This window comes from Podarcis melisellensis (assembly GCF_964234715.1).
Source record: "Podarcis melisellensis genome assembly, chromosome: W".
In the NCBI taxonomy this organism is placed as follows: Eukaryota; Metazoa; Chordata; class Lepidosauria; order Squamata; family Lacertidae; genus Podarcis; species Podarcis melisellensis.
In genome coordinates this window covers 28,828,775-28,850,169 of record NC_138535.1, presented here as the reverse complement: position 1 = coordinate 28,850,169, position 21,395 = coordinate 28,828,775, and the positions used below count along the sequence as shown (strand labels likewise).

The following is a 21,395-nucleotide window of genomic DNA, read 5'->3' as shown; positions in this document are numbered from 1 at the left end:
ATTCAGAGGCAGATAATGGCTTCCCTCGACCCGCTGATCTGCTCCGCCGTTCTCTTCGCTTTTTTTGAAGCTACCTGACGGCGGGGCAAACCGCTTCTGGTACCACTGGGAACCTGACCTTCTGGACACCCACCAGAGGTATTTTAGGGGGCTAGTGCGCCCTGTAGCACCCCTAATCCTCCGAAATAGCCCGGGATTTTCCTTGCGGTAAAATCCCCGCTTGCGACGAGATCGTGCTCACCGGAAGTCCCCTCCGGCGGTCAGCTTCATTCTGAATCACAGCAGTAACATGCTCTACCGTGATCTGAGCAGTTGGCAAAACAGCAATCTGAGTGGCAACGGATTCCCAACTTGAACCCAAAGAATGTAGTATCATGAAGGAATACACAGCCTCTGGAAAGGTGAGACCTCTCTGTTGCAGCTCATGTCTCAGATTCTGCATCTCCATCAGATGAGCACGCACATCTGCACCTTCAGCAAGTGCCATATCATGCAGCTTGGCATAGTAGAACAAAGAAGCACCAGCCTCTGTTCTTAAATGAGAATCTCTTAAAGTGTCCCAAATCTCTCTGGCTGAGGCCTTATCACGCAAGAGACAAAGCTCTTCTGGGGATACTATCAATGTAAGAGTTCCCCTTGCTTTGGAATCCTTAGCTGCCCATTCATCCGTCATTGGAGCTGCGGTGTGTGTGTCTGTACATGACATTGTACAGACCCTCTTTTCGCAGAAGTGCCTCTGCGTATAATAGGAATAACATAATTAGGATGCCAATTTTCCTTATTGTAATTGTTATATTATATAATTAAATAATAAGTATGAATATAATAACGATGCCAATTTTTCTTATTGTAATTCTGATTACTTTTCTTATTGTAATATTATAATATATAATTAAATAGTAATTATAACTATGCCAATATTTTTTATTGTCAGCATGATTATTTTTCTTATTGTAATTGTAGTTCTTATAATATATACAGTGGTACCTAGGGTTACATACGCTTCAGTTTACATACGCTTCAGGTTACAGACTCCGCTAACCCAGAAATATTACCTCGGGTTAAGAACTTTGCTTCAGGATGAGAACAGAAATCGCGTGGCGGCAGCAGGAGGCCCCATCAGCTAAAGTGGTGCTTCAGGTTAAGAACAGACCTCCGGAATGAATTAAGTACTTAACCCGAGGTACCACTGTATTTATGTTATAATTATTGGGCAACATAAAGCAGCAAATAAATTATCTCTACTCTCACGGCCACTTTGCTTTGCTCAGGCCAGAAGGAAGCAGTGCAAAAATTCTGTCTCTCAAACTCCAGATCGTCAAAGCATTGGGCCTCCCCTCCCCTTCCCCACCGCTCCCCTGGCACTGCTCCTGGCACCCGCATCTGGCCACGTCTGCTATGTCGTCCACCGCAATAGTGCCCGTATCAGACCAATCACCAGTGCCCACTTCCAGCACCACCTGCGATACATGGGTTCAAACCAGTGGCTCCTCCTGCCAGGAAGGAATTTGAGCCTGCCACCTGCTGAACGCCTCACCCCGAGAGGCGTTCCAAAGTGGCAGGGAGTCCCAAAGCTTCCCGGCGCCGTGGCAAGAAGTCCCAAAGGGGTAATTGGGATTCTCTTTTTTGAATCGGAAAGCTCGACATCTTTATAGGGCGTCCAGTGGCAGGCAGTCCCAAAGGTGGACAAACACCATCACATTTAAAGGAGTTTAATAGGACTAATATAAGGAAGTTTAATTATCATAGGAACTCCAGTGGCAGGCAGTCCCAAAGGCGCCAAACATTCTGAGATGACTTACCTGGAACTTGCCACTGCTATCAACGAGAAGCCTCTCCTCCTGCCAGGCCCAACCTTGGTGGCCAGCTGCCTGCCAGACCACGCACTCCCCCTGCGGGCTGGACAGGAGCACCCGGAGCTCGGCATCGGCTGCTGGGGAGGAAAAGGAAGGAGGAGTCAGGTGGGCAGTGGGTTTGGGGGCCGGAGGCTCTGCTATAATTCCCTTCCCGCAGCAGGGGGTTCCACAAGCCCAAGCAAAACCCAACTCACCGCTTTCACCCCAGAAAGCCATGTAGAAGCAGAAGCAGCCGGTGCCTTTGAGGGTCTCGCTGGCGAGGCAGGCGGCGTGGTGCCCAGCGCCCACCTGGACGGAGACATAGCGCCCTAGAGAGAAAAGAAAGTAATAATCAGGCGAGAAGCCCAGTTATTCGCACCTGGACCCGGCTCAGAGCAAACTGTTATTGCAACGATTTGTTCTGATCCCCTCGGCCCACTTTGCAGGGTTGTAAGTTGCAAGCCTCCCGACCCGGACGCTTGGGGGTGCCGCGTTCGAGACTCACCGTCGGCGCCTGCCCCAGCCCAATCCCAGCTCTGCCAATCGCCATGGGGCTTCCTCCAGCTGCAGGTGCCGGATTCAAAATTGCACAAGCCTGAGCACAGAGAAGCCAGAGCAGTTGATTCTGTGGCCCTATTTTGCACCTGGAACCCTTTGGTCATGCAGCGCTACAACTCCCAAGACTTACCTGTGCCGAGGCAGCTCCCCGGTGTCACCTCGAGTTCGTCAAGCAGCACATATGACGGCACAGCCCCTCCATCGCCTTCTGCTGCAAACGCCACCTACACCAGAGAGAGGGGCGTCCGCATGCTGCCACAAACTCGAACCCGGCACCATTCCCCCAACCTGACGCTCCCTTTTGGCACTCACCTGCCACTCGCCGCCAACCTCCACTGTGAAATTTGTGTAGCGCCAGCTTCTGTGCCGCCTTGAACCCGCTGCCAGCGCCTTGGCCTGCCTCCCGCCCTCTTCCTCCACAGAGACACGCAGAGAGCCTGGCGAGAGAGCGCCTTGATGGAATCATCAAACTTTCTGGCAGGACGAGACCCCGGCGAGTCATCCATCCCACCCCGAGCTTTTACCTGCGTCTCCGGCGCTCAGGTAGTACCAGAATCCGACACAGTGGGTGCCTCCCAGTGGTAGGTACATCCCTGTCTGCAGCGGCTCTGCTTGCCCTGCTGCCAGGGCTCTGGTGTCGGCGACCCTGTTGTGCCCTGGGGAGGGAAGAGACAAGTTCCGATTGGGATGTCTTTGCATATTGGGACCCCCGGCAGTTATCCGGCCTGACGCCGGCGTCAGTCACCCTCTTGCGTGCCCAGGGTGCGTTCTGTGAGGTTTAGAGCTTACAGGGTTAACAGCTCAGTGTGTCCTGCATCTGGGGAGGAGCTTTCTCCACATCCAGAAAGCTATTTCATTGTCTGTGAATTACTTTCGTTTTCTGCTGAGACACCATGCCTGCTGCCTCAGATGGTCTGTTTGTTATTTTACTGTTCTGCTGTAAATAAAGCTGTTAGTTTAGAACAACAGCGTGTAGACTCTCTCTTCTGCAAGCTTATACACCAAGTGGCCGTGCTGTGCACACTCTGCTGAGTCCTGAAGCAGATAGTACTGCAGGGAAGTCTGCCAGACCACTTTACACAGTCTTGGGGTGGGCCTTGCCCCAAGGTGGCGTTGCCCGGCCGTTGCGCCCACCCTCCTCCCGAAACCGGCAGGCACCGGGCTCCTCAAAGTTGCAGCGGAGGGGGGCGGGTGCAGGCGCCGGACCCCAGCGCTACGTCGTCCAGTGCCGCGGTTCCCGCAAAGCCATCTCGGAGCAGCTCAAAGGTCATCTGGAACAGAGAGAAAATACTTTCCGATGCTGTTATTCATGATGATTTTGTTTGTTCTTATTCTAGGCTGGATTCAAACACAAGACCTCACCTGGAAGCTGGGCAGCAGGCGCTGGGGAATCGTGGCCAAGGCACGGCGCCAAGCAGTGCCCTGGCTGCCCGCCTGGGTCCACAACACTTCCTCCGCGGCACCTGCAGATTTCGCAAGCAGGTTGAAGGTGCCTGGAGGGCAGGGGCTCCATTAATTGCTAATATCGTTGTTGTTGTTGTTGTTGTTGTTGTTGTTGTTGTTGTTGTTGTTGTCACCATTATTATCATCTCATCCTTTCCCCCAACTGCTATGTTTTTACCTTTGTTCATTATTCTTACTACCTGTATTTCCTTTTCTTCATCTCTATAACCATTAAACTATTTTTTTTAAAAAAAAGGATTCTTGCTGATCCTTATTTATTTATTTATTATTAATAATTTTTATTAAGTACAAATTAGAAAACATACATATTTACAACAAAAGAAAATACAAAAAAAAAAGAAAATACATATAACCAAGGAAAAATTTTTTAGAGAATACTTTGTCTCTTTTCATATTTACAGTTATTTATACCTCTATAAAATGGTATTCACAATAAAGGAGTGAAATGAAAGATATCAGAAAAAAGAACAAAGAACAAAGAAAAAATAAAGAAGTAAAAGAAAAAGATCCTAGGTGAAATTTTAGTAGATAAGTATTCACTATACATAGCCGTTCCCATCTATATTTATATTCAATTGTATAATTTCATCTTGTCCTTATCTACCTTAAATAAAGTGGTGGTTTAAAAAAAAAAAAGACTTCCACCGTTTGCCTCACGTGTTTTTAATAATCCGTTCGTCAGATCCTCTGTTCTTCATATTTTCCCTTTGGATTTCCTTAATGTCTCACTTTGTATTTTTTATATTACGCACAAGATTATTCTAAACACAACCAGATTTTAGTAGCCGAGCCCTGGCTTTGTAAATAATCATTTAAGAACTCCCATTGCTTCATAACCACAGTTTTGGATTTTCTCCTTATTATGTCCGTCAGTTTTGCTAGTTCCAGGTACTCGCAAAGTTTCCCCAACCATTCTCTTTTTGTTGGGTTGCTGTCTTCTTTCCAACAGCTAGCAATCAAAATTCTTGCCGCTGTCGTCGCATATAGAAATCAATTTTATCTTTTGGGATATCTTTATCTAGAATTCCTAATAGATATGCCTCTGCCTTTTTGTGTGTGATGTCCTTATCATTTTTTTTATTTTGTCGTGGATCATGTCCCAAAAGGTTTTAATCTTTGAGCAAGTCCACCACATGTGGTATAACGTACCTTTTGTTCTGTTACATTGGTCGTTGTTCCTTTTATTTATTTTTGAAAATCTGTCAGGGGTTAGGTACCATCTGTGGTGAATTTTTCTGAAATTCTCCCTTAATAAATCACACGCAGTAAAATTTATGTTTTTCTCCCAAAAAGTTTTCCATCTTTCCAGATCTATCTCATATCCCAAATTGTGCTCCCATTTTAACATGTTTTCCCCTTTCGTCTCTTGTTCTAAGGTGGTTTAATCTATACATTTTTTCAAGTATTTTTTGATCGCTTTTCAATATTTCCTTTTCTAATTTTGAAGTTTTATTTTCCAATCCCCCCCTTTTTATGTCTTTTTCATATGTAGCTTTTAATTGTTAATATTGGAACCAATTTATTCCAAATGTTTGTAATTGTTCACAAGTTTTTAATTTAATATTTCCATCTGCATCCTCTAATATTTCCCTATACGTTGGCCAAGTTGTAGGAGTGCAAATATCCAGAGATGTAGTGATCAGGTGGGATTGCTATGAGGAATTATAACAGATATAGAGCAAGCCATCTGTGTCAGCAATGAAAGCATTGTGTTGACTGGGTTTAAACTATTTTGATATGATTCTTGATCAATCAACACCCCTGCATCCCCGTTCCATTCCTCTCTTCCTCACATGTCACGTACACAGCAGTTGCTTCTCCATGCAGGCATCCTGGGCCATAAAGATAGTGGGCAAGTTTATTTGATGTAGTTTCCATATATATTAATCTTAGGGCCTGGAAATAGTTTCACAGGAAGGTGATAAAGATGCCTACCTCCTTGCCATCCTTCCATCCTCTCTTGTTTATTCCTGTTTGTGATCTCCGGGGTTTCTCTAGTCCTCTTTTATTTACTCTCAGATTATGTATGCATGCTCAGAGTAGTAGTCTTTGTAGTTAAAAGAATTTCTTTTTATCTAACTTTGTCCCCACGTGGGTTTTGTTGAAATGCTCAGAAGAAATCTGATTGGTTCTTTCGAAAACTCTGTAAAAAGTTCGTTTGTGAATAAAACGGCCTGGGCCAGGGGCTGGACATGGGACAGGCACAGAAAGACACGATTATACGCACCCTTCCCAGAGTCTTGCTGGTTCAAGTCTCTGTGTGTATTCTTATTAATCAGAGTTCAATCCTTCCTTTACTTTGCGAACGCAACACAAGTCTCTTTTGCATTACTCTTTAATGTTGTGGTTGCCTCCACTGGTGAAACCCATTGGGGAGTTTTCTCGATAATTTTTCCTTTTGTTCTTTCCCAGACATCCAAAAGAGCCTTTCTTACTATGTGATTTGTAAATTTTTTATGTTGTTCTTTTTTGTCATAAAATAAATAGCCATGCCAGCCGTATATTTTGTCCCAACCCTCTAGTGTTAGGACTTTATTATCTTTTAATAATATCCATTTTTTTTATCCAACACCAACACGCTGCCTCAAAATACTTTCTTAAATCTGGCACTGCGAATCCTCCACTTTCCTTTGGGCCCATCATTACTTCTAATTTTATCCTTGCCTGTTCCCCCTGCCATATAAAATTTGCAAGATCTCTTTGCCAGCTTATAAAATATTTAGTTCCTATTACAATTGGAATCATTTGAAATAAAAATAGAATTTTGGGGAGTATCATCATTTTAATCATAGATATTCTTCCACCTAATGATAATTTTCGTTTTTCCCATTTATCCAAAAATGGATTTCTTTCCATTTTTTGATATAATTGTCGTTAAATAAATTTGTATTTTTATTTGTAATCCATATCCCTAAGTAGTTCACTTTATTTTCTATTTTTAGTCCTGTTGTTTCCTCTAATTCCTTTTTCCCTTTCTCGCCTATATTTTTAGTTATCAATTTTGATTTATCTTTGTTCAATTTGAATCCTGCTACTTCGCCAAATTCTTTCATTCTTTCTAATGCTTTTTTATACTTTATTTTGGTGTTTTGGTTGTAATAATCACATTGTCTGCAAATGCTCTTACTTTGTAACACTGTGTACCAAGACATATGCCCTTTATTTCTTCGTCCTTTCTCAGAGCTATTAATAGGGTTTCTAATATTGTTATAAATAGGAGCGGGGATAAAGGACATCCCTGTCGTGTCCCTCTCTCGATGTCAAATTCTTCTGTAATTTCGTTGTTTAGGATTAATTTGGCTCTTTGTTTTTTGTAAATTGCTTGAATTCCATTCATAATTCTTTTACCTAAATTTAAACTTTTGCAAGTTTTAAACATAAATTTCCAAGAGACACTGTCAAATGCCTTTTCAGCGTCTGCCGAAAGCATTGAAATTTCTTTACTTGGATTCATTTCGGCATATTCTATTAAGTCTATAATTATTCTAGTGTTGTCCTTTATTTGTCTGGCTGGCAAAAATCCTGCCCGATCTTTTTAAATTATCCTTTTTAGCAGAGTTTTCATTCTATTTGCAAAAACTCCAGTAAATATTTTATAGTCTATATAGCCTGTAGTTTTTTATAAGTCTCAGATCTGTACCTTGCTTTGGGATAAGGGTTATCAATGCTTCTTGCGACAAATTGGGTATTTCTCCTTTGTCTAAAATTTCATTTATAATTAATTGTATAATTAATTTGGGTGTTATTATTTCCTCTAATTTTTTATAATATGTTACTGAAATTCCGTCTGGTCCCGGCGATTTCCCATCCTTCATATTTTTAATCACTTTTTTAATCTCTTCAAGTTCAATATTTGAATTTAAAATTGCATATTCTTCTTCTATATCTGGTAATCTATTTTCTAATAGGTATTTTTGGATTTTCTTTTCCTCTTTCAATTCTACTTTTTATTATTTTTTTGTAATATTTTATAAATCTTTCTTTGATTTGTTTTGGGTCAATAATTTCTTTTTCTTCATCAATAATTCTATTTATTACTCTTTCTACCTGTCTTTCCTTAATAAACCATGCCAGCATCCTACCCGGTTTATTTTCCTGTTCAAAATATATTTGTTTTGTCCATGTAATTTTTTCCCTCAACTTCTCTATTTATTAAATTCGATAGGTGGGCTTCTAAGTTCTTTATTTGTTGGAGGATATCTTCATTTTTGGGGGTTTTCACTAAATCTTTTTCTTTCTCTCTTATTTGTTTATTTATTTCCATAATATTATTATCTTTATTTCTCCTTATCCTTCCCATTTGTTGTATTACATAACCTCACATATAGGCTTTACTCGCTTCCCAAATCATTTTTTATCTGTATCCTGATTTTCATTTATTTCATAAAATTCTGTCAATATTTCCTTAGCCCTTTTAACCCTTTGATCATCTCTCCATACCTCCTCCTTCATTCTCCACCTTCCCTTAGTGTGCTTTTGAAATTTCATATATATTGGATTGTGATCTGATATCGATCTATTCAGTATCTCTGCTTTTTCTAAACTCAGTATCAACTTTTTTGATAGCTATATTGTGTTGATTCGTCCCCCAGATTTTTTTGCCTCCGAGTAGTGGGTTATGTCTTTAGCACTTGGATTTTTTGTTCTCCAGGAATCATATAAATTAAAATTCTCAATTAAGTGGGAAAAGGAGAGTGGAAAAAGGAGAGTCATTATTTATTATCATCATGGCTCTTTACCAGTCATCATTTAATACCATCAACTGGTGTTTTTAATTTTTCTGGATTGTAACTTATCACCAGTATTCGTTATTGAGAAATAGTACTTTTTACCATTATTTATTCTTATCATTCTTTTTATATAATATAAGAATTTCTTAGAAAAATATTATAAATATGAATATAATATAAATAATATAAAATATAAAAATGAAAATAAGAAATAAGAAATACAATTTCTCAATAATGAATTAATATTATTTCATTTCTCTGTGAACTGCCCTGACACTTCTGGGTATAGGGTGGTATATAAAATATAACAATAATAAAAAAATTATTATTATTATTATTATTATTATCATCATCATCATCATCATCATCATCATCATCATCATCATCATCATTACTACTACCATTAACCAGTGTTATTATTCGTTCTTCTTGATTGTAATTTATCTCTTGAATAAGTGCCTGGGTCCGGCATGTTTCCCCTGCACCAGAATTCATATGCTGTTTCTTGCTAACTAAACAGCTTTTATTTACATCGGACAGATAATGCAAGCAATTCCGTCAGAGTCTGGCGCTATAGCGTGCATCTCTGACTCTTCTCCAGTCAGAAGTGAAACTATCACACAGACAAAGAACTCAGCTCCTGGATGTGGGAAGCTCCTCCCCAGATGCAGGACACGTAGAGTTTAACCCTATAACCACCAAACCTCACACCCCCTCTTGCCCTGTATCTGGGGGAATGTAAGCATAACCACTCACTCCAAACACAGACCTTCACAGAACTCCCCATGACGCTCAGTGGCATAGCGTGGGGGGTGCAGCGGGGGCCAGCTGCACCGGGCGCAACATCTGGGGGTTAGGGTTAGGGAGCGCAAATCCACGGGTTAGGGGGCGCAAATTACTTGCCTTGCCCCGGGTGCTGACAACCCACGCTACGCCACTGATGACGCTGGAAGGTCAGCGGTTTTGTGAAACCATCAGCGAGGTTCCTGACACTGGGACAGTATTTAAAGTGAACTAATCCCGCCCGAACACTCTGGCACATATTCTGGAAACAGATGTCTAGGTGTTTGGTCCTGGCCTTAAACTGCCCAGACTTGTTTGGAGGGAAAATCTGTAGAAAACCCTGGGGATATTAGAAAATGCTTTCAGAAACATTTTAAACAGCTGTATAAAAAAGGTAAAGAGGATACAGATAAAATCGAGTGATTTCTTAGGACAAATGAATTGCAGAAAATTCCCGCAGATAAAAAACCACTACTCAATGACAAGATTACTAGGCAGGAGGTTGAGATGGCAATAAACCAGATGCAAATGGGCAGGGCCCCAGGACTGGATGGATTATCTGCCAAATACTATAAAACTTTTAAAGACTGGTTAATTCAACCTTTGGCAGAGGTTTGTAATGAGATACTGAAAGGAGGGAGGGCACCTGCAACCTGGAAAGAGGCACTTATAACTGTGCTACCGAAATCTGAACAAGATAGGTCAGATGTAAAGAATTACAGTCCAATCTCACTACTGAACGTAGACTATAAAATATTTGCAGATATCCTGGCTAATAGACTGAAAAAGGTTTTTATCAGAATATATACATAAAGACCCGGCAGGTTTTCTGCCTGGAATACATATGAAAGATAATATTAGAAATATAGTGGATATTCTGGAAAGATTAGAGGCTAAAAGAAACACCAAAGCATTATTAATGTTTATTGATGCGGAGAAAGCCTTTGACAATATCTCTTGGTTTTTTATGGAAAAAAATTTGGAAAGTATTGAGGTTGCTCAACAATTTCTAAATAGTATCAAAGCGATCTATTCTGAACAAAAAGCTAAAATTATTATTAATAATGTGGTCTCGGAAGAAATTAAAATTGAAAAAGGAACCAGGCAAGGGTCCCACTTTCCCGTCTATTATTTATTGTGGTCCTGGAGGTCTTGCTGAACAGTTTAAGAAAAGAAGAGAAAGTCAAGGGCATTGTAGTGGGTTCGAAACAATATAAACTAAAAGGCTTTGCTGATGATTTGGTTCTAACTTTACAGGATCCAGAGACCAGTGCAGTAAAAGCACTGGAGATGATACAGGAGTACGGGCAGCTGGCTGGATTTAAATTAAACAAGAGCAAAACCAAAGTAATCGATAAAAGCTTTTTTTTTTAATAATATTTTATTAAATTTTCAAATATATAGTAAACAATGTACATAAAAGATCCCTTCACCAAAAAATAATACATAAAAAGCCAGAACAAATACCCCAAAAATCGATATAGAAAGAAAAAAATAAAAAATAGAAAGAAAAAGAGAGAAACCAACCATTCAATACAATTTTTTTGTATAACTAACTGGACTTCCTCACATCTCCTTTACCCTGCATTATTTATAATAAAAATATCAGCAAATTATTACCTTGTTTCATACCTTGTTTTGTACTTTCCCAATTTTTTCAATTACTCATACCTTAAATTTAAACATAGTGTTACCTTAAATTTCGACCTTTTCTTACTTATAACTTAGTTTTCTATTTTGCAAATTCTGTTTGCTGGAGCTGATATTTTCTAAATCGTGCAACTATTTAACATGCATACAACTTATATTGTTTTTGTAGATAGTCCTTAAACTTCTTCCAGTCCTCTTCCATTGTTTCTTCTCCCAAGTCTCGGATTCTGCCAATCATTTCAGCCAGTTCCATATAATCCATCAATTGCGTCTGCCACTCCTCCAGTGTTGGCAAGTCTTGTGTCTTCCAATACTTTGCGATAAGTATTCTTGCTGCTGTTGTCGCATACATAAAGAAACTTCTGTCCTTCTTTAACACTTTCTGGCCGACAATGCCCAAGAGGAAGGCCTCCGGTTTCTTAGCAAAGGTATATTTAAATACCTTTTTTAGTTCATTATAGATCGTTTCCCAGAAGACCCTCACTTTTGGGCATGTCCACCAGAGATGAAAGAATGTCCCCTCAGCCTCTCTACATTTCCAGCATTTATTATCAGACAGATGATATATTTTTGCAAGCTTGACTGGGGTCATGTACCACCTGTATATCATTTTCATAATATTCTCCTTCAAGGCATTACATGCCGTAAATTTTATTCCGGTGGTCCATAACCTTTCCCAGTCCTCAAACATGATGTTATGCCCAATATCCTGAGCCCATTTTATCATGGCTGATTTAACAGTCTCATCCTGTGTATTCCATTTAAGCAGCAAGTTGTACATTCTTGAAAGTACCTTAGTCTTTGGTTCCAACAGTTCTGTCTCTAATTTCGACTTCTCCACCTGGAATCCTATCTTTTTATCTAATTTAAAAACCTCTTGAATTTGAGCTTAATGTAACCAATCTTGCACCTTATTCTTTAATTTCTCCAAGCTCTGCAACCTCCAATTATCTCCAATTTTTTCTATTATTTCCCAATATTTCGGCCAGCATGCCTCCATATTGAGTCTTTTCCGGGCCTTAGCCTCCATTGGTGATAGCCATCTTGGTGTCTTACTTTCTAATAAGTCTTTATATTTTGTCCAGACCATAAATATTGCTTTTCTGACAATATGGTTTTTAAACATTTTATGAATCTTTACCTTGTCATACCACAAGTATGCATGCCAACCAAAAGCATTGTTGAACCCTTCCAGATCTAGGACATCAGTGTTCTCAAGGAGTAACCAATCTTTCATCCAGCAGAAAGCTGCAGCTTCGTAATATAACTTTAAATCTGGCAGGGCAAACCCCCCTCTTTCTTTTGCATCAGTTAGTATTTTAAATTTTATTCGGGGCTTTTTGCCCTGCCAGATAAATTTGGAAATATCTTTCTGCCATTTTCCAAAACATTCCACTCTGTCCACAATCTGTAGAGTTTGGAACAAAAACAACATCTTTGGCAATACATTCATCTTTATAGCTGCAATTCGACCCAACAAGGAAAGCTTCAATCTTGACCAAATTTCTAAATCCTTTTTAATTTCTGACCAGCATTTTTCATAATTGTCTTTAAATAATTTCACATTTTTAGCAGTCAAATTAACCCCTAGGTAAAGGTAAAGGTAAAGGTAAAGGTACCCCTGCCCGTACGGGCCAGTCTTGACAGACTCTGGGGTTGTGCGCCCATCTCACTCAAGAGGCCAGGGGCCAGCGCTGTCCGGAGACACTTCCGGGTCACGTGGCCAGCGTGACAAAGCTGCATCTGGCGTTTACCTTCCCGCTGGTAAGCGGTCCCTATTTATCTACTTGCACCCGGAGGTGATTTCGAACTGCTAGGTTGGCAGGCGCTGGGACCGAGCAGCGGGAGCGCACCCCGCCACAGGGATTCGAACCACCGACCTTTCGATCGGCAAGTCCTAGGCACTGAGGCTTTAACCCACAGCGCCACCTGCGTCCCTTAACCCCTAGGTACTTCACTTTATTAACCACGTTTAACTCTGTCTCTTTCTGAAACCTTTCTGATTCCAGAGATGTCAGATTTTTTACCAAGACCTTAGTTTTTTGCTTATTCAGTTTGAATCCCGCCACCCGACCAAACTCATATATCAGTTCCAAAGCTCTTTTCGTACTAGATTCTGGCTCCTGTAATGTTATTACCAAGTCATCTGCGAAAGCTTTCAATTTATACTGTTTCACTCCAACCTGTATTCCTTGCACCAACCGGTCCTCCCTAATCATGTTCAAAAGCACCTCTAGGACTGAAATAAATAACAGAGGGGATAAGGGGCAACCTTGTCGTGTTCCTTTTTCAATTTTAAACTCTTCTGTCACCACATTGTTAACTATCAATTTGGCTTTTTGCTCTGAATAAATTGCATTTTCAAACCCCCGTCCCACTCCCATCCCTTCCAAGTTTTTCTTCATAAACCTCCAAGAAATGTTGTCAAAGGCCTTCTCCGCATCAATAAAAATTAATACTGCTTTTGTGTTAATATTGGTTTGCAAAAGTTCCAAAATGTCAATAATGTTCCTAGTGTTATCAAACAAATGTCTACCTGGAAGAAAGCCTGCCTGGTCTTTATGAATTACTTCATTTAGCACTTTTTTAAGTCTACTTGCCAAGATGTCCGCAAAGATTTTGTAATCCACATTTAGGAGTGAGATGGGACGGTAGTTCTTGAGTTGAGTCTTTTCAGATTCCAATTTAGGTATCAATGTGATGAAAGCTTCTTTCCACGATTCTGGTGCCTTCTTCCCCTCCATGATCCGGTTACAAACCTCCATTAGTGGTTGTATCAAAAAATCTTTCAATATCTTGTAGTACTTGGAGGTAAGACTATCAGGTCCTGGAGATTTGCCTAGTTGCATATTCTGAATGGCACCCTCAATTTCTCGTTGCGTTATTTTATAATTTAGGATTGTTCTCTTTTCCTGGGATAATTTTGGTAGTCCATTAATTTTTAGGAAATAGTCTATCTCAGTCTCTTCCTGCGGCCCTTGCGTATAAAGTTGTTTAAAATATCTCTGGAAGCACTTTCTAATTTCCTCTGGTTTCTGGATATTCCTCCCTTCAATCTCTAAGTTAGTAACTGTGTTCAGTTTTTGTCTCTTTTTCAACTGCCATGCAAGCAGTTTCCCACACTTATTCGCTGATTCAAATGATCTTTGTTTCATCTGTTTAATTTTCCATTCAACTTCTTGATTTATCAATTTAGCATATTGTGCTTGGTAAAATTTAATTTCTCTCAGAACCTCCTGTGATTTAGGTTTTGATCTCAATTTTTTCTCGCCGTCTCTTATCTTTTCTAAAATCTTATCCTTTTTTCCATTCCAGAGTCTTTTCTTTATTGTGTTCTGTTGTATCAAAAACCCTCTCATAACTGCTTTACTTGCGTCCCAGATTATTCTTTTTTCCACCGTAGTGTTCAAATTTATTTAAAAATAGTCTTTTAAGGTTTTTTGGGCCTTCTTAACAATCTCCTGGTCTCTTAATAGGGTGTCATTCATTTTCCATCTGAAGGAACCGATTGGAGTAAGTCTCATTTCCACTTTCATAGCGTTATGGTCGGAGCAGGTTTTTGGGCAGATTTCCACTTTCCTAGTCTTAGGTGCCAGTCCTCTAGTTATCCATATTTGGTCGATTCTTGTCCATGACAGGTGGGCTTCAGAAAAGAAAGTTCCTTCTCTACCTAAGGGGTTCTTTATCCTCCATATATCAATCAGGTCCATATTGTCAGTTAGTTCAAAGAAAGTTTTAGGTAGTCTGCCGTCTTTTGTTAAATTTTGGTTTTGTGACTTATCCATATTTGTAGAGACCACCCCATTCATATCTCCCATCATAATGATGTTGGTATAGTCCAGATAGTCCAGAATTGTCTCATGCAGTTTCCTGTAAAATTCTGATTTCCCCGCATTCGGTGCATAAATTCCTAATATTAAAAACTTTTCTCCTTGAACCTGTATTTCAATTGCCAAAATTCTTCCTTGCTCATCTTTAAATAAGAGTTTTGGTGACGGGCTCTCCTTTGCATAAACCACCACTCCTCTTTTCTTAACTTTGTCCGATGAGATAAATTCTTGGCCAAGTCTTTTATTAATTAACACTTTTCTATGAAGCCTAGTCACATGTGTTTCCTGCAAGCAAATAATGTCCAATTGTTCTTTTTTCAATATATGAAAAATTCTTCTTCTTTTTTCTGGGGAATTTCCGCCATTTATGTTCCAACTAAGAAGCTGCAGAGACATCCCGGATCAGTCTGTTAGTCCTGTGGTGGCGTCCCTTTCTTTTGGTCCTCTGGTCCCGAGGGTGTAGGTACAGGTGTAGGTATAGGTGGAGGTGGAGGCCAGGATCCTATTGTTCCTTTCTGTAGGTCCTCTTCATGGTCGTTCAAAAACTTTTGTTGATCTTCTGCTGTTTTAATTTTAACTTTCTTTCCTTTGAAGTTGAAGGATAGTCCTTGAGGGAACTCCCACCTAAAAGGAATTGAGTTACTTCTCAGTAGTCTTGTTAATTCTGTATAAGTAGCTCTAAGGTCCAGAAGTTGTTTCGGGATGTCTTTGTAGATTTCTGCCTTGATGCCTTGAATGACAAGTGATTTTCCAAAATGGAGGCCTAGTATTTTATCTCTCTCTTGCTTAGATCTCAAAATGATCAGACTCATCTGTCCTTCCTCACCACTCTTCCCAATCTAAAAGCAGTTGCAATTTTAAAGTCCTTGTCTTCTTCTATACCCCATAACTTTGTAATTTCTGATGTCAAATAACCAATCAAATCTCCCTGTTCAAGTTCTGGGATAACTCTCAGCCTAAAATTATTTTCCCTATTCTTCAGTTCCGTCATAGCCAGGTAGGCCTGCTGTTCATTAATCTGTTTGTGCAGGGGGTTTACCTCCACTTTTAATGCGTCAACCTTCTGATTTGCTACCTCTGCTTTCTGTTTGGCTTCCTCAGCCAATTTGCGGTTTTCCACAGTTGCTTCCTGAATATTCCCAATTGCTTGTGTGTGTTGAGCCACTTGGTCAGTCAGTTTGCTAATAGTGGCTGTTGCTTGGTCAATTTTAGACGAATGCTCATCCGCCTTTTTATTTAAAATTGCCAGTTGTTCCAAAATTTGATTTAAAACTGTTTCAGATTCTCCAGATGCCATATCGATAAAAGCTTAGATAAAGATGAAAGAAAAACCCTTATAGAAAAAAACAGGCCTAGCATTTACGAAGAAGGTTAAATACTTGGGTGTGAATTTAACAGCCATGAATTTGAATTTGTATAAAGATAATTATGAGAAAGTATGGAATGAAATAAAAAGAGATTTAGAGATTTGGTCAAACTTAAAATTTTCACTTATGGGACGAATATCGGTGGTTAAGATGAATGTACTGCCGAAAATGTTGTTTCTATTTCAAACGTATTGATAATGTTAAATGTTTTAAAGAATGGCAGAAGGCCCTGTCCAAATTTATCTGGCAAGGGAAAGAACTGAGAATTAAGTATAAATTACTTACAGATTCAAAAGAAAGAGGAGGCTTTTCCCTACCTGATTTAAAGATATATTTTGAGGCTGCGGTCTTCTGCTGGATTAAAGATTGGATCAATCTAGAAAATGAGGACATTTTGGACCTAGAAGGATTGGACAGTAGGTTTGGCTGGCATGCATATCTTTGGTATGACAAAATAAAGGCCCATAGTGGCTTTAAGAGTCATATACCGTATTTTTCGCTCTATAGGACACACTTTTCCCCCTCCAAAAATGAAGGGGAAATGTGTGTGCGTCCTATGGAGCGAATGCAGGCTTTCGCTGAAGCCTGGAGAGCAAGAGGGGTCGGTGCGCACTGACCCCTCTCACTCTCCAGGCTTCAGGAAGCTATCTGCAAGCCTTTGGAGCGTGGCGGGAGTGCCCGCCGGGCTCCGAAGGCTTGCAGATAGCAGCCTGCAGCCCAAAGCCCGGGGAGCGCAGCGCTGTGCTCCCCGGGCTTCAGGCAGCTATCGGGCAGCTTCTGCCAAAGCTGCTCGCAGCCTATCCTGGCTGGAGAGGTTGTGCGTGGCTAAAGAGGAAGCCAAGACAGCCAGTGGGATGGATCTTTGCTCTTTGGGGCTGGGGGGGAAATTTTTTTTTTTCTTTATTCCCCTATGGTCCGGTGCACCCTATGGAGCGAAAAATATGGTAATTAGGAAGGCAGTTTTTAATGTTTGGTCTAGATATCAGGATCTTTTGGTAAGAAGAACACCCAAATGGATTTCACCAATGGAAGTGCAGGCACAAAAAAGCTTAATATGGAAAATAAGTGGTTGAGATACTCAGGTTTATTGGTTAAAGACGGGGAGGGATTTACGTTAAAATCATTCGAACAAATCAAAGATACTTAAATACCTTTTTCAACTCATTATAAACCATTTCCCAGAATGCCTTCACCTTCGGGCATGTCCACCAGAGGTGAAAGAACGTTCCTTCAGCTTCCTTACACTTCCAACACCTTTTATCAGACAAATGGTAAATCTTTGCAAGTTTGACATTTTAGACAAATTTTTAACATTAGTATCTAACAACTCCATTTCCAGTTTGGTTTTTTCAATTGCAATACCTTTTTTCTTATCAATCTTAAATAATTCATTAATTTGGTAATATTGAAGCCAATTTACTTGGTTCGCTGCCGTCCCCCAGCATTTTAAAAGCCCCCGGGACAGCGGAGACTTTTCCGCTGTCCCGGGGCGATCTTAAAATGCTGGCGGGCGGCAGCGAAGGCTTCGCTGCCGCCCGCCAGCATTTTAAAAGCCCCCGGGACAGCGGAGACTTTTCCGCTGTCCCGGGGCGATCTTAAAATGCTGGCGGGCGGCAGCGAATGGTTCACTGCCGTCCCCCAGCATTTTAAAAGCCCCCGGGACAGCGGAGACTTTTCCGCTGTCCCGGGGCGATCTTAAAATGCTGGCGGGCGGCAGCGAAGGCTTCGCTGCCGCCCGCCGGCATTTTAAAAGCCCCCGGGACAGCGGAGACTTTTCCGCTGTCCCGGGGCGATCTTAAAATGCTGGCGGGCGGCAGCGAAGGGTTCGCTGCCGCCCGCCAGCATTTTAAGATCGCCCAGGGACAACGGAGGACTTCTCTGCTGTCCGGGTCCTGGACCTCTTCCGAAGGCGGGCGGGGGACAAAAGTCTTTGCTCCCCCCGGCCTGCCTTTCCGGGAAAGCGGGAAGGCAGTGCTGCCTTTTCCGCTCTCCCGGAAAGGCAGGCAGGGGGGAGCAAAGACTTTTGCCCCCCGCCAGCCTTCAGAAGAGGTCCAGGACCTCTTCCGAAGGCTGGCGGGGGGCAAAAGTCTTTGCTCCCCCCGCCTGCCTTCAAAAGCCGTCCGGGGGCTTTTAAATCGCCCCGGACAGTCCCGGGGCGATTTAAAAGCCCCCGGTTAGGCAGGCAGGGGGGACAAAGACTTTTGCCCCCCGCCCGCCTTCGGAAGAGGTCCTGTTCCCCCTGCCTGCCTTTCCGGGAGAGCGGGAAGGCAGCGCTGCCTTTCCGGGAGAGCGGGACCTCTTCTGAAGGCTGGCGGGGGGCAAAGGTCTTTGCTCCCCCCCGCCTGCCTTCAAAAGCCGTCCGGGATAGCGGGAAGCGCTTCCCTGCTATCCCGGACCGCTTTTAAAATGCTGGCGGTGGGGAGCAAAGCCTTTCGCCCCCGCCGGCCTTCCTGGACCTCTTCTGATGTCCGGAGGGGGGGGGGGGCAAAGGCTTTGCTCCCCACCGCCAGCATTTAAAAGAGGTCCCCGAGATTTCCCTATGGGCTTTCGTCTTGCGATGCAAGCCCATAGGGAAAATCGACTAGCGAAGCGTCGCAAAAACCGAAAAACCCTTTCGTCTTGCGGGTTTTTCATCTTGCGAGGCATTCGTCTTGCGGGGCACCACTGTACTAGGAGCAGATAAATGTTTTAATAATTGGAAAAGAGATTTGGCTAAATTCGTGTGGTCAGGGAAAAAACCAAGAATAAAACACAAAATAATGATAGATAAGAAGGAGAGAGGAGGATTTGGCCTCCCTGACATGGAGTTATATCATGATGCAGTGGGTCTGACCTGGCTAAAAGAATGGATCAAATTAGACGACTCGGATGTATTGGATTTAGAGGGAGTAGAGACGAGATTTGGATGGCATGCCTATCTAATAGATGAAAAAGTCAAAGTGCATAAAGGTTTCCTAGGGCATATAGTTAGAAAGTCTATATATAAAATATGGGAGAAATATAAAAGACTTCTAGAACCGAAAACTCCTTGGTGGGCATTGCCAGCAGAAATTGTCGCAGTGAAAAAATTAAATATGAAAGAAAACTGGGCTACCTATAAAATGGTATTAAAGGAAGAAAACGGAGAATTGGAATTAAAGGATTATACAGAAATTAAAGCTCATATTAGTGATTGGTTTCAATATATTCAAATTAAGTACAGATTAGCGAAAGACAAAAAGTTAGGATTTGAAAAAGAAATATCAAAATTCAATAAATATTTAATACAAGAAAAATAAAAAAATATATCTAAATTGTATAATTTGATCTTAGAGTGGGAAACAAAGGATGAATTGGTTAAAGCATCAATGATCAAATGGGCGCAAGATATTGGGGAAAATATTATGTTTGAACAATGGGAAAAATTGTGGAAGGAAGATATGAAATTCACTATGTGTTATATATTGAAAGAAAATTATCTCAAAATGCAACACAGATGGTATTTAACACCTGAAAGAATAGCAAAAATGAATAAAAATTGTAGCAATGTCTGCTGGCGATGCAACACTGGAAAAGGGACTATGATACATATTTGGTGGAATTGTTTAAACATCAAACAATTTTGGGAAACAGTATATAACGAAATGAAAAAAAATGTTCAGATATTCATTTAGGAAAACACCAGAAGGTTTTTTATTGGGAATAGTACCAGGAAGCCTAAAGGAAGAAGACAAGGCCTTATATTTATACGCAACAGTAGCCGCAAGGCTATTGATTGCGAAAAATTGGAAAAGTGATACTGTACCAACAAAGACAGAGTGGCTTGCCAAATTACTGGAGTACTACAATATATCCAAAACAATGGGAGAAATTGGAAGGATCTCAAAAGAGAAGGCAGACAGGGACTGGAAGGTGTTTAAAAGATACTTGCAAAACTATATCAAAAAATCAGAACTCCTATTAGAATAAACAAGTTTCGTTTCAAATATTGGAATACTAAATAAGATGGATAACAATGTGTAATAGAAAAAGAAGTATGAAATTAGGTTAAAGGTGTGTGAAAGAAAGTAATAGAAGTGGAAAGAAATTGCAATTGAGTAGATTGGAAGTCTAACACAAAGGGTGAGGGGTGGTGGATGGTGATGGGAATCATCAGTGGGATTGAGTGTAGGTATGTTGTAGGTATGTTGTAGGTATGTAGGTATGTTGTATGAAATGTATGTTTGTATGTGTATTAATGTTGAATTATTTTAACTATCTATCTATCTATCTATCTATCTATCTATCTATCTATGATGAAATATACATTTGTGAAAAAACCAGAAGCCTTTCTCCTTGGAATAACAGGTTCTGAACTGCCCAAAAAAGATGTAAAAGTATTTTTGTATGCCACAACTGCTGCACGGATTTCATTAGCCAAAAAATGGAAAACACCAGAACTACCAACGGTAGAAGAATGGCAGATGAAGATGATGCAATTTATGGAGCTGGCTGACCTTACCGGGAGAATCCGCGACCAGAAAGAAGAGGAACATCAAGAAGACTGGAAGAAATTTAAAGACTACTTGAATAAATATTGTAATATTAAAGATATGTAATCACTTGAAAGAAACAATTAGGCCTAGGATTAAAATGGAATTAAATTTATAAATAAGAAAATGTACGATAAGGAAAGCTATGTAATATGATTAGGACTGTGATATGGTCTTTTGAAACACTGATATTGGAAACTGCGACATATAATTACTAAGGAATTCAGATGGAAGAGAGTCGAGGAAGTCAAATATTATGTTTATGAAGATGGATGGTACTTAATTTTAATTAATTAAGCGGTAATATGTTGTATATATCTTTTTTCTTTTTCTTTTCTTTTATGTTTGTCTTTATTATTGTTAGTCGTTTCTTTCTTTACTATGTTTATTTACTGAAAATAATAAATATTATTTGGGGGGGGGGGAATAAACTGCCCAGACTGTCAACTTCAGACAGGGTTGATTGTCTTCCCAAACAGTGACAGGCAAACAACACTCTCCGCAGATCTCCTGAACCAAGCACACATAGAACTCCAATTCCCTGCAAATCTCAGATAGCGCACTGAACTCAGCCTCAGTAGAGGAGAGCACTATGAGACTTTGCTTCCGGGACTTCCACCCAACCAAAGAGTCCCCGAACTTCACCACCATACCAGACACAGACTTC

General features: G+C 40.8%; 1 long non-coding RNA gene across 1 annotated transcript; it reads right to left on the bottom strand.

Moving 5' to 3' along the window:
- Positions 1-2,540: 2,540 nt before the first annotated feature.
- LOC309361129 lies at positions 2,541-3,038 on the bottom strand. The gene is made up of 3 exons (XR_014164354.1): positions 2,918-3,038; positions 2,706-2,830; positions 2,541-2,617 (listed from the first exon to the last, which is right to left on the bottom strand). It is a non-coding gene; the product is annotated as an uncharacterized lncRNA (long non-coding RNA).
- Between the last annotated feature and the right edge of the window lie 18,357 nt (positions 3,039-21,395).